Here is a 16,849-nt window from a genome sequence, read left to right as displayed (position 1 = left end):
TGCATCCCATGCACTTGCAGAATGAGCACTGTCTGGATACTACCAAAGCTTATAGGATATATCTTTCAGAGTGGTGGCCCAAGCCACACCTGGGCCCACTTAAGCCATGGCTTGGGTAGCTGATGAGTGCTGTTCTGGAAAGCAAAGAGCAGAGAACTGAGGCAGCTCTGGGTAGCAAACTCGTGGAGAATGCCCTGGGCCCATTCCCTGAAACCATGCTGCCCTCATGGGGCTCAGGGCCTGTGATAGAAGGGACAGCCTGGAAGATCTTTGAAATGCCTTCAGGGGTCTTTCTCACACTGCCTCGATGAACAACACCTGGCTCCCTTCTCTTCATGGTAGTCTCTTTAGAAATGGTCACTTGGCCACACTCAGTATTCTCTCCCAAACATAATTTTTTCCCCTATATATGACCAGGCTTCAGATTTTCCAAATATTTCTATTCTGCTTCCCTTTCAATTATAAGTTCTGTCTTCAAGTCATCTCTCTCTTCTCATATCTCACTGTGGTCATTAAAAGTAGCCACACAGCAGCTGGAACACTTTGTTGATTAGGTATTTCTTCTGCCAGATATCCTAGTTTCTTGCTCTAAGTTTTGGCATTCTAAAAAGTTCTAGAACAAGGACACAATCCTGCCAAGGTCTTGCAACTTTATAGGAAGGATGGCCTTTACTCCAGTTTCGAATAACATGTTCCTCATTTCTATCTAAGACCTCATGAGTGGGTCTTTATTATCCATGTTTCTACCAACACTCTGGTCATGACTACTTAAATAATCTCTAAGAAGATTTAGACTTTCCTTTACAGTTATTGTTTTCTCCTGAGCCCTCATTAGAATTACCTGTAATGCTCCATTCATGGTAATACAGGTTTTTTCTAGTCTGATGCTTCAAATTGTTCCAGCCTCTACCCATCACCCAACTCCAAAGCGGTTTCCACATTTTCAGGCATTTGTTATAGCAACAACCCCATTTCTTGGGACCAATTTTCTGCCTTTGTCTTCTGCTGCTATCACAAAATACCACACTAGGTAATTTATAAAGAACAGAAGTGTATTTGGCACATCACTTTGGGAGCTGGGAAGTCCAAGAGCATGGCATTGTCATCTGATGAAGGTCATCTCTGGCATCTGGTGAGGGTCATCAGTGGTGGAAGAGCAGCCAGCTTACAAGACAGAGAAAATGGGGGCCAAATGTATCCTTTTATCAGGATCCCACTTTTACAGTAACAGCATTAATCTAGTTATGTGTGCAGAGCCCTAATAACCTAATCACCTCTTAAAGGCCCTACCTCTCCACACCATTTGCATTGGGCTTTAAGTTTCCAATACATGAACTTTGAAGGACACATTCAAACCATAGAATTCTTTTTAAGGAGTTAGCCTCCTTTTATTTTTTTTTTTTTTTTTTTTTTTTGCTGGAGAGTTGGTTCCTGAGGTCTCTGAGGGCCAGAGCTGCACTTTGGGTTAAGATGCTGTCTCTAAGGGTATCCCCTCTGAGGCATTCGGATGAGGGAAACTAAGGAGATGGTGATGGAGGAGGAAGGCTGACATCCTCTGGGGAGCACATGCCTGAAGGGGCCAAGGAGGAAGCCTGGGCTAGGGGGGCACATCCCCACCTCCTGTGCCCAATTTGGTTCTAGGCAGGGCTGGATGGGGGCACCCTCTGGAATGTGGAGGACCATATCAACCCCAAATTGCCAAACATCAGCCTGAATGTGCTGCAGCCCAGTTTTCCTGAGATCTTGCTGGAATCCCACATGGTCATGATTTGGGGGAACAATGGCCTCAAACCCAAGGACAATGAGTTCACATCCAAACCCTGGCACTGGCCTATCAACTATCAGGGCCTACGCTTCTCAGGGGTCAATGACACAGACTTCAGAGTCTATCTGCTTGGCAACCCGGTGGTTTGGTGGCTGAATCTGTTGAGCATCGTCCTCTACCTCCTCTCAGGGAGCATCATTGCTGTAGCCATGCAGAGAGGGACACAGGTGCCAGCGGAGGATGCAGGGTTGTCCCAGGTCCTGCTGCGAGGAGGTGGCCAGGTCCTGCTCAGCTGGATGCTCCATTACTTCCCGTTCTTCCTGATGGGCCGGGTCCTCTACTTCCACCACTACTTCCCAGCCATGCTCTTCTCAAGCATGTTGACAGGCATTCTGTGGGACACCCTCCTGCGGCTCTGTGCCTGGGGCTTGGCCTCTTGGCCCCTGGCCATGGGCATACACGTGATGGGAATCCTGAGCCTCCTCCTGGGCACCACCTACAGCTTCTACCTCTTCCACCCTCTGGCTTACGGGATGGTTGGTCCCCTGGCCCAGGACCCCCAGAGTACTATGGCAGGACTAAGGTGGCTAGACTCATGGGAATTTTGAGGCCACTGCAAAGATTCCAGCCTGGGTCCAGGAACTTCCCAGAAGAGCCAGCTGGGACGCAGTACTGGACCCTTCCAGCTGTGAGGAAGCTGCCTAAGGAGCCTGAAGAATTCTGCTGCCCACCAGGACCCAGCTGTGGGAGTGCCCCTGGAACTGAAGCCAGCATTGGAGAGAGCCGCAGCTCTGTCCACAGCACCACAGAGGACAGCAACTTGCAGGCCGCCCCCTGGTGCGCAGCACAGCGGAGGATGGGTGCCAGAGGGTGGATGTGGGTTCACGTGTATGTGAGGGCACATTGTCCATATCCCTTTGGAACACAGACCGTGTAACTGTGGACAGCTGACTGTCATAAACTCTAAAATAGTCCAGGCTAAAAAAAAAAAAAAAAAAAAGAACTTGCATCCTGTACATTTTCTGCCATGAGATTAAAAACAACAACAACAATCCTCAGGCCTGCCTAAGTGCCCTGCAAGGGTGAATAATTCTGTTATATTTTGAAATTAGTTGTTAGCAAACTCAGGTGCCTGCAGGTCTGAAAATGTATGTGATAACATGGAATATCTGGAAAAAGGGATAGTTTTCTCCACTTTTGGAGAAAAGGAAAGGGGTGATATTTATTCACATTTTTTTCAAGCTCCAACAATATTCAGGCATGATAAAATAAACATCCTTGTCAAAATGTGAACATTTGTCCTGAAGAACCAACATTAACACATTAATATCCACATATGCATTAGCTCTGAAGAATCTCAGAGTAGGTACCTGTCTCCTGAAAGAAAATATAACTCATAACATTTACACTGAAAGCCAAATCAAGAACACAACCCTATTCACAATAGCCACAAAAAGAAAGAAATACATAGAAATAGAGATAATCAGAGAGGTGAAAAATCTTTACAATGGGAATTACAAAAGACTGCCTAAGGAAATCAGAGATGACACAAACCAATGGAAAAAAATATTTCATGCTCATGGATAGGAAGAATTTATATTGTTAGAATGCCCATACTGCCCAAAGCAAATTACAGATTCAATGCTATTCCTACCAACTACCAATGAAATTCTTCACAGAATTAGAAAAAAAAAACTACTTTAAAATGTATTTGGAACCAAGAAAGAGCTCAAATACCCAAGACAATCCTAAGCAAAAGAGAATAAAGCTAGAGGCAACACATTACCCAACTTCAAGCTATATTACAAGACTATAGTAACCAAAACAGCATGGTATTGGTACAAAAACAGATACATAGATCAATAGAACAGAACACAGAACACAGAAATAATGCCACATGTCTACAACCATCTCATCTTGGACAAAATCAACAAAACGAGCAATGGGGAAAGGATTCCCTATTCAATAAATGGTTCTGGAATAACTGACTAGCCATACACAGAAGATTGAAAGTAGATCCCTTCTTTAAAACATATATAAGCATCAACTCAAAATGCATTAAAGACTTAAATGTAAAACTGAAAACTATAAAAATCCTGTATAATAACTAGGAAATACCATTCTGGACATAGGACCTGGCAAAGATTTCATAATGAAGACAACAAAACCAATTGCAACAAAAACAAAAATTGGCAAGTGGGATCTAACTAAACTAAAAATCTTCTGCACAGAAAAAAAAAGTATCAACAGAGTAAACAACCTACTCTGGAGAATTGGAGAAAATATTTGTAAACTATACATCCAATGAAGGTCTAATATCCAGAATCTATAAGGAACTTAACAAATTACAAGAAAAACACAAACAATCCCACTATAAAGGAGGCAAAGAACACAGACACTTTTCAAAAGAAGTGTCAACAAGCATATGAAAGTCAACATGCAGTCAACAAGCATATGAAAAAATGTTCAACATCACTAATCATTACAGAATTCAAATCTAAACCACAATGAGATTCCATCTCATAACAGTCAGAATGGCTATTATTAAAAAGTCAAAATATAACAGATGCTGGCGAGGTTGTGGAGAAAATAAAATCTTTACACACAGCTGGTGAGAATGTAAATTCATTCAACCATTGTGGAAAGCAGTTTTGCAGTTTCTCAAAAAACTTAGAATTGCTATTTGACCCAGCAATCACATCATAGTGTATATGCCCAAAGGAATATAAATTGCTCTGTCATAATGACACTTGCATACATATGATCATCACAGACTATTCACAATAGCAAAGACATGTAATCAACCTAAATCCCCATAAACAGTAGACTGATTTTTTAAAATGCAGTACTTATACAAGATGGAATACTATGCAGCCATAAAAGAATGAGATCATGTCCTTTGCAGCAACGTGGATGGAGCTGGAAGCCATTATCCTTAGCAAACACAGGAACAGAAAACCAAATACCACATGTTATTTTTATAAGTGAGCACCAAACATGAAGTTCACATAGACAAAGAAGGGAACAGCAGACAGGACCTACCTGAAAGTGAAGGAAGGGAGAAGGATCAAAAAACTAACTACTGGGTCTTACGCTGACAACTGTACACCAAACCCCCAAGATATACAATTTGCCTATGTAAGAAACCTGCACATGTATACTTACCCTAAAATAAAAGTTAATAATAAATGAATAAATACATTTCAGCCGGCAGCGTGGCCTGAGCGCGAGAGGCCAATGGAGTACGGGAGCTGAAAGAGTCTTTGCAGACGGCCGGGACAGTACTGCTTTTAAAGGGACAGTGTTAGGAACCTTGGAAGCACAGCCAACATGTGTGACATTGAAGAAGCCACTAACCAACTCCTAGATGTGAACCTTCATGAGAACCAGAGGCCTGTACGACTGACAGAAAGTGACCTCACAAGTGAATCTGAGCTTCTAGTTACTATTGGAGCCACTTTACCTGCTGGCTTTGAACAAACAGCTGCAGATGAAGTGAGAGAGAAACTTGGGTCACCATGCAAAATCAGCAGAGACCGCGGCAAGATATATTTTGTCATTTCACTGGAAAGTCTGGCACAGGTTCATTGTCTGAGATCAGTTGATAACTTATTTGTGGTGGTTCAGGAGTTCCAAGATTACCAGTTCAAAAAAACAAAGGAAGAAGTTCTAAAGGATTTTGAAGACTTGGCTGGAAAACTTCTATGGTCAAACCCCTTAAAAGTGTGGAAAATTAATGACAGTTTTAAAAGGAAAAAAGCGAGGCGCAAAAAGATAAATCAGAATTCAAGTAAAGGGAAGCTTAATAATGGACAAGAAGTCAAAATCTATCAGAGAAATGATAAAAAAGGCTTCACTAGCCATGCTTTAGATTCTCATATCTTAGATTATTATGAAAATCCAGCCATCAGAGAGGAGGTATCAACATTAGCAGGTGATGATTTGGCATCTTGCAAAGATGAGACTGATGAAAGCTCAAAAGAAGAAACTGAACCTCAAGTGCTAGAGTCACATGCAACAGGGCAGGAGAGAAACATTACTCTACCTCAAATGAGGCTGCAAGAGATTTTGGGGGTGCTGTTCAAGATTATTTTAAGTGGAAGGCCGACATGACCAACTTTGATGTGGAGGTTCTTTTGAACATCCATGATAATGAAGTCATTGTGGGGATTGCATTGACTGAAGAGAGTCTCCATCGAAGAAATATCACACATTTTGGACCTACAACTCTTAGATCAACTCTTGCCTATGGGATGCTCAGGCTCTGTGATCCTCTGCCTTATGATATAATAGTCAATCCAATGTGTGGAACAGGGGCAATACCAATAGAGGGGGATACTGAATGGTCTGACTGTTTCCACATTGCTGGTGATAATAATCCACTGGCTGTGAATAGGGCAGCAAATAACATTGCATCTTTATTGACCAAGAGCCAAATTAAAGAAGGTAAACCACCCTGGGGCTTGCCAATAGATGCTGTTCAGTGGGATATCTGCAATCTGCCATTGAGAACTGGCTCTGTGGATATTATTGTAACAGATTTGCCATTTGGAAAAAGGATAGCATCCAAGAAGAGAAACTGGAACCTTTATCGGCTTGCCTATGGGAGATGAACCGTGTCTGCGCACCTACCACAGGCAGAGCTGTACTGCTTACTCAAGACACAAAGTGCTTTACCAAGGCATTAGCTGGAATGCGACATGTATGGCGAAAGGTGGATACAGTCTGGGTGAACATTGGTGGTCTTCGTGCTGCAGTTTATGTTCTGTTACGTACACCTGAAGCTTTTGTTCATCCTTCAGAACAAGATGGAGAAAGAGGAACTGTTTGGTAATGCAAAGAATGAAGATGACTAATAGTACTTGTACTTCCCACCACTGGAAATGTTAGCATAAAGAACTCGGAGAGAAAAATAGTATTAACAGAAGTGCAGTCTGCACTCTTTAAACCTGTTCAAGGCTCTTCATCCTGGTTGGCAAAAGGTGTGAATGTAATGTGATGGAATTGAGAAGTTTTACGTGGCCAAGCACAGTGACTCACTCCTATAATCCCAGCACTTTGGGGAACCGAGGTAGGCACATCACCTGAGGCTGAGTTTGAAACCAGCCTGGACAACATCAAGAAACCCCGTCTCTACTAAAAATACAAAAATTAACCAGATGTGGTTGGCAGGCACCTGTAATCCCAGCTACTCAGGAGACTGCAGCTGGAGAATCGCTGGAACCCAGGAGGCAGAAGTTGCAGTGAGCCGAGTTCACTCTGACAAGAGCGAAACTCCGTCTCAAAAGTTTTATAAGAAGGCACAGCTTCTCCTTGAAGCTCTTTTGATATGATAGCTTAATTTTGCTTAAAATACTTTAAAGTTGCTTAGTGAAAAGCCCACAAAAGTGCTCTGAGATTGGGGTTTAGAACATTGTATTTTCAGACTTCATAGCCTATTTTCCATTGTCAAGTGCAAAACTACCCTGACCCAAAGGAAAGGCAAAGAACCTAATTACATCTTAGGCCACATTTCACTGCCTTTGCAGCTTTGTTAATCCAGTTGCTCAAGTTCTTTACCTCAAACTCAAGAAATGAAGCATTATTACATTTTGTGAATGGTGTTCAGCCTCTAGGACGAAATCTCATAAGACCTATAGGAAAGTTTACCATCTGCCTTAAAGTATCCATCTATTATTCAGATTAATACATAGAACTAAAATAGAGGTCTAGGAATTATCAAAGGGGCTGCAAAGATATTGTTAGTATAGAACATTTCTACTTGTAAATAACACTTACATTGATAGATGGGGTATGGGACCAACAAACCAAATTAAAAGAAATTTTTTTTCAGTAAAAAAAAAATAAATAATAAATAAATAAATACATTTCATATGGCAATTAATAAAAAAAGGGATGTGAGCCAGGTTAACTTTCATGGGTAAGTGAGAAGGAGCTGAAGCAAGAAATCTAAAGGCAGACTTGGAACACCAACTACACTAGAAGACCCTGGGGACCTAGAAAATATATTTCTTCAAAACCACACTTAATTCAGCATTTTTTCTAGAAAGATTTTCTCCTCTGGGAATTTACAAATTCTTGTTTGTGATCTGAGTGCTTTACTGAGCTGTGTGAACATTGAGCACGTTATTTCACCTTTCTAACCTTGGGTTTCCTCATCTGTAATACAGCAACACCTACCATCTATTTGGCCCCGCTGATGTTGGGCACCATAGTAATAAAAATAACGTCACATTGTTAGGGTTGTTTAGGGTTTCCTCCTACTCTGTGAACAAGTGTGTCTCAGGAATTAAGGTAAGAAAACTGAGGCACAGAGAGGTTAAGCAATTTGCTCAAAATCATACAGCTAATAAGAAAGGAAGTCGGGATGTAGACCCAATGATTCTGACTGAAGAACCTTCTTTTTAACGACTTCCTGGTGTTTCATTGTCTTCACTGCACTTTAAGAAGGACTAAGTCCAGTGAGCACATTCAGAGGAAAGGGAAAAATACTACTACTTCCTAACTTCTACACTAGGTTATCACACGAGGGGCAGGAGGACCCCAGAGCCCAAGCATCTAACCCCAGGAATATGCTGAGTAAATAAACCTTGTTCACTTCCACAGATTTGCTCAAAGAACTTTTAAGTCTATAGTGTATCTTAAAGTCAGCAGCTGTTAATACACATGCACCCAGCAAAGAATTTGTAACACAGGTAAGCAGAACATAAGGCCTCTTGAAAGGGGGTGGGGGGAGAATGTGAGAAAGAATTTGTTTGACATTGATAAGGTAGTGTTTGATGAGTTTCAAAAAAAATACAATAAATAAATAAATAAACTTTTCCTAAACAAAAAAAAAGAAATTAGCCGGGTGTGGTGGTGCACACCTGTAGTGCCAGCTACTTGGGAGACTGAGGCAGAGAAAAAAACAAAAAACAAACAAACAAACAAATGAATGGCTTAAAACAACAGATGTATTGTCTCAGGAGCCCCCCAAATCAAGGCATCTGCAGGGCCATTTCCCTCTAGGAATTCTAAGGGAGAATCTGTTCTTTCTTTCCTCTGCAACTGGTGCCTGTCGGTATTCCTCAACTTGAGGCTATATCACTTCAATCTCTCCCTCAGTGGTTACAGTCCCTCCTCCTCTTCTGTCTCTTCTCTTTTCTCTTATAAGAATCCTCATAATGGCATTCAGGGTTCACCTAGACAATCCAGGATGACCTTATGCCCCAAAATGCCTTTTATTCAAACAAAATAACAAATAACATTCACAGGTTCCAGGAATTTGACATGCAACTCTTTGGCAGAGAGCATTTTGTGATCTACCATAGGCAGTAATGACTCCCTGTTGCAGGTGTCCCCTACTTTATAAACCCCAAAATTTCAAACATATACAAAAAGATGTTTGCCAGGTGTAAGCGTTCAGGGTCAGGATCCCACGAAAGAAAAATAAAATCCCTTTGCTGCCACTGAGATGGCTCAACTTTCCATGAACACTCCACTCCTCTGCTGGGCTACGCACTTCAGGCAGGCTATCCTTCCAAAAAGCTGCGACTTTGAGGCACAAGCTGTCTCTATGTAAGCAGACTTCCAAGAATGCTTAAGGGGACGAAGTAGGATTCCAATTTGCAGCTTCTCAAAGGTGCTGCTGATCTCTGGTTGCCTTTGATCAGGAGAAATGGCAGCATTTTGTCAGTGTTCAAAAGCCAGTCTACCGTGACCTTTTTTTTATAATAAAGTCTGCTGTGGACATTATAAAAAGAATATGTGCAAGGTCAGGCTCTGACAAAATTCAGAAAACAAATCCCAAGGCTAGTGGCAGCCAGTCTGAGCAGACAGATATCAGAAGCGATACACCAGCCCAAAGGCACCCACCAGACAGCAGTTAGGCCCTTTGACAAGCCCAGTTCCAAATAGAAATTGGAAGAGGGAGGTGGGAACAGCATCTTTTCTTGAGGGGAAAAGGAACTAAGTACAGTAGCAGATGGAACATGGCCTTACACTAATCCAGGCTCCATAATTAAATTCCGGAACCATGCCAGCGAAGGAAGACAGTATTCAAAAATAGCAGGTGCCTCCTGGAGATTTTTTGCCAGACAGGCTTTGTAAGGCATCAGGCTTATAGCCTAGGGGATGAAATCATTGGTGAAGCTCAGTATCCAGCTAGCTCTATGGAGAAGACCAGCCTTAGCTGGTGCTGCTTTTATATCCCTTGGAGAAATACTGGCTCCTAAATAGAGATGCCTCTGGGGTCCTTCAGCTGTGCATGGACTTTGTTGATGAATAGGTAGTTACAGACACAGAGCAGCCCTGGTAGCAACACTGGCTACCCAACTGCCTGCATCGATGCGTTTCCCAGACATTGTACATCTCAAACTTGAACCAGAGAGATGACTTCAAAGACAATGCTCATTAATGTGGCCCAGCTAATCCTTCAGCATTGTATAGACTGGTAGCAGGACTAATTTTAGAACTGGACCTGGATGATCATCCAGTTCTACAACTTACTATTATGCAATCTTGTGCAAGTACCTAAGCCTCTCTATACTATGGGACTTTTTCATCTGTGAACAGCGAATATATTTCCTAAATCAGAGCCGTATTGTGAAGAAAAAAAAGGCACTATAACAAGGCAATCAGTTCATAGAATGGCACAAGTTAAAAACACTCAATAAATATTAAATAAGATAATGATGATTACATGGCTAGAAATAATGGACATTAACTGTCAGGAGCAAACACCAAAGGCCATGATGCATAGAAATTCCCAAAAAAGGAAGGAGGGCCAGCAGGATTCAGTTATTTGTTTTATGGCTTTTATTTTGTGCCCCAAGTCTGAAGGATGCTTGCCCCTTTCATCTGGTCTTGGCAAGCAAGGAGGATGAAAAGAGACCACATAACTCTCCCACAGTGCAAGCTGAAACTCTCAGGAAGAACAGTCAGCAGCAGGATGCTGTGCCTGGTCCCATCCTCTCAGCAGCCCACAGATGTGCTAGGATCAGGCACAGCTGGACACATCATCAGCTATGCTCGAGGAAGACCCCATTCCCTGTTGCTTTACCTTTTTGCAGGGTTTTTCATGGAGGCAGCCTTCCAAGTCTGGAAAAACGGTAAGAGCTTAGGCTCCAGCTGCTCAGGGGAGTTGCATGACCGACAATGTTGGATTTCATATCAGCTGATAGCACCTGGACAGCTTATATGAAATCGAGGAACAGCCCCTCCCTCTGAGGGAAGGGGACCACCCTTCCCAGCTGCCTTATTTCCAGGTTTGTGAGAGCCATCTGGTTCATCTATTGAGCAGTTCTGCCTGTATTCCCAAAGTCCTTCTTCAAGCTAATTAAACGCTGACTTATCAAGCCCTCGTCTGATCTGCATAGAGATAAAGCTTTTCATATGGGTTAGAAGTGCGCTGAGCTTTGGAATCCAGTAGTCATAGACTCAACCCGTAACATTACCATTCATTAGCTCTGTGACTGTGGGCAAGTCAGAAAGCTTCTCTGTGCCTCAGTTTCCACATCTCTAAAAGGGAGATAAAAATTATACCTACAATTATGGGATTATTTTGAGGATTGAGATAAGGTACAAGAAAATCAACACAAGCCTGGCACATGATAGCACAAATACACAGTGTCTACACTGAGTTGGGCTCCATGCTGAATTTTAAAAGATCTAGGCCAGATCTCCTCAACTCAAGTTGATGCCTAGAATTTTACAACATATCTAAGTAGAGGTGGCGGGGGGAGCGGGAACCTGTCTACATCATTTCCTTTCAAACCACAAAATATTTACAGTTGAAACTGAAGACAAAGGACCCACCTCAACTTTTCCCTTCCACCTAAAAAGCTTGGTCAGAGTTGATAACATCTACTATGGAGATTGCCTGTTATTGTAATTGCTGTAGTTTCTCTGATTCCTGTTCTACAGTCCATCCTTTGGAATTCTGTCCTATATTTCCTTAACCTTGTTCTGATCTTCCTGTTTTCCCAGGACTTCTTATCTAAGCCATTTCTGGAAGTACCTTTTACTCAGTCATTTATGCTTTTAACAAAGATTTACCCATCCAACCCCAACATGACTACACCAGTCTAAGCCTGGATATGAGCAAGATATCTGGGTTTCCTGCCCCTCAGAAAGTTTGCACGGTGTCAGGGGAGGTAGACATTTAAATGAGCAGATCAGTTCATGGGTAAAGGCAATAATAGTAGCTCAAAGCAGGTGCAAATAACCTGGTCTTGAGTGAACGGATGATGTTGATCGAGGAAACCTTCCAAGAGAAAGTGACATATAAGCGAAACCAAAAGAATGATCAGGAAATACTCAGGGGAAAAAAAGAGGAAAGAGTGTTTCAAGCAAAGACAATTCAACCACCGTTCTTGACCTATGCTTCAAGCACAGCTAGGGTTACTACGGCCCAGCAAGAACTATTCATCACTGCCATTGATCCTCCCCACCCACTAGAGAACTTTGAAATTTTAGAGTTCACATCTTGTTGAAATCTCTTCCCCTCTCAAGAACTAAAGCCTCTCCAACACAACTTCAATTCACTCAGAGAAAGAGAGAAAAATAGGTTGTATTCAGAAAAACTCAAAAGCTCTCCCTCTGTGAAGCATGGAGGATACTTGTTGATCAGATTACCAGAGAAAGCCAACAGAAAGGCAGAGCCACCTTCCTTCCTCCCTTTCAAGAGAGGAGCTCAAAACTGCCTTCACATCTAAACACAGATGACCTGGTTGACAAGGTCATGCCATTTCTTTGCCTGTCAAATAAATGGAATTTCTCAGTTTCCACTGTGGATGAAAATATAATATTTCTGTTTGCAATTTCAATTTCACAGATGACTGGCATCTGCAGAGACAGAGAATTCTAATAAAGTTGCAGCAGCATTTAATACAATGACTGGCAGATGGGGACAGGGCTTGTGGCAACTCCATTTTTCTGATTATGTTAACAAAACATGGCATGCGCTTTTCTAACACACTGACATTGTTTCATTTACAGTTTAAATATGAAGACTACAAACAGTGATCAGGACTTTTGGGGGGCAATGCCATTTACCACCTGAATGGTTTAATAATATATTGATCATTTTACCTTTTTTTTTTCCAATCAGACAATAAGCATTCCAGCTTCTGTTCTTAATAAAGTTACACAGGACTATTTCAAAAAATTATCTGAGTGCAAAAATAAAAAAAAAATTATCTGAGTGCACCATTGAGTCAATAAATTATTTATGCACACTTGATTTGGAAATTAAGCAAAAGTGAAGTACTTTTTAACCATAATAGAAGGCCCTTTAAATAAAAAGTAGGCCCAGTAGGGCACTATAAAACTAAAAGCCATTATTGATGGAACAGGATGAGGCAGTGGCAGGGCAAGTTGCTACTCGGCGGCTTAAAGAAGAAACATGTTAAAAGCATAGTCCATCTATCAATGCTCCTCAAGTGATCCCTTCAAAGGGAAGGCTTAAGATAATCATGAAGCCAGATGTGTATGCGGTTTGCTTGCAGCCTTGCCCTGTGATGCTGGTCAAGTTTCTCAAGCGTAACTTTCAACAGTGATAAATTTAAAAGTGTTGAACTAGTTCCCATGTGCTGGTGCTTGGACTAGAGGCTGGATGGCTGTATAAGTAATGTGCAGAGTTTTTGTTGTTATTGTTGTTCCTGCAATTCCTGGGCTCCAACCACCAAAGAGTAGGGTTCACTGGGGCTAGAGCAGGGCCAAAGGACCTGGGTTTGGGAGCCATGAGCCTAGCTTGTAATCATACAAATGTGCAATGAGAAACCCAAGGCACAAACTTGCATTTGACTAAATATGGCAAATACCTAAGAGACAGAGAGAGAAAGGATGTGGAGAGAGAGAGAGATACGGGGTCTCGCTCCGTTCCCCCAGCTGGAGTGCAATGGTGTCACCATAGCTCTCTGCAGCCTCAAACTCCTGGGCTCAAGGGATCCTCCCATCTCAGCCTCCAGAGTTGCTGGGACTACAGGTGTATGCCACTACACCCAGCTAGTTTTTTTCTATTTTTTGTAGAGATGGGCCCTGGCTATGTTGACCTGGCTGGTTTCAAACTCTTGGCCTCAAGTGAGCTCCTAAAATGTTGAGATTACAGGCCTGAGCCACTACACCCAGCCATTAAGTGTATTTTTAACTAATTGACTATATGTAGATGTTCTGAGACAAGACATAGTTTAAGGTATTCAAGCCATAGTTTGAGGCTGCTTCATTTAAGATGAGTTTGGTAATCCCTTAGGTCTTCAAACCCAGTTGTGCAGCTACAGGCAGCCTGGGTGAGCCACCAGCGTGCTAAGCTGAGCAGAGAGGAAAAACCAAATTAAAACTCAAGCGCTACTGGAGCAAGAGAGCAAGGACACAAGGCAGCTCATGTAGAGCAAAGCCTGCTTTTCTCAGAGCCAGGACAATAACTGGAAACTACAGCAGGCTTTGCAGATAAATAAAATGTACTTTGAGGAAAACAGTGCTTTCTCCTGCACCAAAAACACAGGCTTTTCCTACTGATATTGAGGCAACTTGCACCAGGATGTCCGCAAACTATTTTCTTCCAGATATAAATTTTTTAGTCTATAAAAAACCTGAACATGAAAATACCCTCAAAGGTAGGAAATAGCATTTTAAGCTATATAATAATTTATCATCTAAGCTTTTCATCTTGAGAACTAGGAAAGTGAAGAACCCCAAAGCAAACAGCTTACCTCATGAGAGGTAGCCAGGAGAAGACAACCACAGAGGGCTGAACAGCAAGAGAGGCACCAAGTTCCACCCCACAATATTTCCTGGGAACAACCTTGCCGATCCATGAAATAAGAAAAATGTCATTCTGTGCCTTCCCACTTCTCAGAAGGCTTTGCAAGGTTACAGCTGATGTTGTCATAATGCATCCTGGTACTATGAAGAAATTAGCAGCACAGATCCACTATGATCACCTCTCACCTGGGGCAGTTTGGATGCCAGGTTTAGCTGATGATTGGCAGGAGTGCACTTAAAGAATGCCATTTCCGTCATTTTATTACCTGACCCGCTGTCAGTTGAGTCGTACCAGCCTGTTTGCAGTCTCATTAGTTGCCATGGATGCATCTCCTTATCTAAATGACATTTCAGTCAACATCTGCCCTGCCATCACCCCTAGAGAGGAGTGTGAGTTCTCCAAGGAAAATTCTGGAAACATCCCAGCCTGTTTCATTATTACTATTGTTAGTATAATTACTTCATTATGTAGTTTTTAGCTCCTATGACATCAACAAGCTAAATCTTGTTACTCCTGTTATTCATATAATAAGATCAATGAAAAATTAAATTAGATCTAGGAAAAATCTACAACTTGATACCACCAAATAACGCACATAAAAACAGAGTACAAGTATGTGGATAACTTCAAAACAGTACCCTGTGTGTCACACTAGTTCAGCAGAACAAACATAAGCCAAGTACCTGCTCATATAAGGCATTGTGCTAGACCCATTCTGTGGCCACATTTAATCTTCATGCCGTATGGCAGGCTGGATTAACCCTGTTATAAAAGCAAGGGAATGGAGTCTCAGAGTGGTCAAGTATAATGGAAACAACCACTTACATAAGCCCTTCTTATGGGCCAGGTCTGTTCTAAGAGATGTACATGCATCAACTCATTTAATCCTCATGACAGCCTATGAAGTAGGTTTAATTATTTCCGTGTCACAAATGAGCAGATTGAGGCACAGAGGTTATATACACAACTCTTCCATTTCACACAGCTAGTCAAGACCAACACCAAGAATCAGAACCAGGCAATTTGTCCTCCATGTAGTTGACCCTATGCTGTTTCATTCTCAGATGGTATTAGGTCATAAAGATAGCAGTTAATAGAGACAGACTCTAACTCAGCCATACTCCAAGCAGGGCACTGAATCTGTATATGGTCCCACATATTTCACCTAAAGGTACTTGCTTTCAGTACAGATCAGAATCTAAATTATTTCATGACACAGACCTGGACCCAAGGAATCCTTTAAACTAAGTACTTGAAGCACAGCAGGCACGGGTCCTTAGGACATTAATGTTGGACCAAGGTTAGCCAGCAGGAGAGTACCATGGGGTAGGGGAATGGAGGAGAAGGAAAGAGAAACAACAGGAAGGAAATGTAAAAGAGAAGAAAACGAAAGACATTTGTTGAGTCCCCACTATGCTCTAGGAATTCTACTAGACCATCTACATATGTTATTACACTTTACCCTCATAGTAAACTATGAGATGTATGATAATACCCTGAAGATTATCTTTCTCATGTGCAAAGCAAATCAAAATTAAATGAGTCTCTACCCAACGTCACAGCCTAATCTCTTTCCATTATTCTCATGCTGTCTCCCTAAATTCATCTCTTCAATATCAATTCCAGTGGCCAAAAAAATATTTGATCCATCTCTCTTGTCTTCACATTCTCATCTATAAAATAGAGACAATGATAGCTTTTTCCTTAAAATTAATCTGAAGATTAACGAGGTAGCCCTTGTAAAGCACTTAGAACTGTGCTTTACACAGAATAACTACTCAATTGTCAGTGCTCTTAATGGGTGATGTAGCAATGATCAAGAGAAGAAATACATGCCAGGTTCCATGCTAGGTGCAAGTGTTAAGAAATTATACCACTCTGGCAAAATATACCTTAGGTTACTATAGCTTACAACCCACCTCCCTCCCCAAGCATCTCAAAGACCAGCCACAGGCATTCTAGAGCAGTGCTTCTCAAGCTGCAATGTGCACATAAATCACCAGGGCATCTTTTGAAAATGTAGATTCTTGCTGAGTGGTTCTAAGTAGGAACCTGAGCTTCTCCATTTCTAACAAACTCCTAGGCGATGCTCTGGCCCAGACACTCACTTTAAGCAGCTAGGGCCTAGGGAATTGCTTTCCTCCTATTTCCCAGCCTCTAAATTCTCCCCCTCTAAAGTGCCTGAGATAATGAAAACAACCCAGGGAAAATAAATCCTCTTCAACAACCACCCGTCAAATGAATCAAATCCTCAAGCACTGAGAGCATAAAAGCTATTGAAGGCAGCTTTCTGGGGCTCCTAGAACTGGGAACCCTTTCTGTGCACTCTCCTGGCAGCCAGC

The 16,849-nt window shown here is 41.9% G+C and overlaps 1 pseudogene across 1 annotated transcript; it reads left to right on the top strand.

Annotated features, from left to right (window-relative positions):
* Window positions 1-5,066: 5,066 nt before the first annotated feature.
* Window positions 5,067-6,611, top strand: LOC108304925 (annotated as a pseudogene). Its single transcript, XR_005200405.1, has one exon. The product of XR_005200405.1 is annotated as a THUMP domain-containing protein 3-like (transcript).
* The last annotated feature ends 10,238 nt before the right edge of the window (window positions 6,612-16,849 follow it).

The sequence above is a fragment of the Cebus imitator genome, unplaced genomic scaffold, assembly GCF_001604975.1.
Source record: "Cebus imitator isolate Cc_AM_T3 unplaced genomic scaffold, Cebus_imitator-1.0 Scaffold58, whole genome shotgun sequence".
In the NCBI taxonomy this organism is placed as follows: Eukaryota; Metazoa; Chordata; class Mammalia; order Primates; family Cebidae; genus Cebus; species Cebus imitator.
This window is presented reverse-complemented; position numbering and strand designations above follow the sequence as displayed.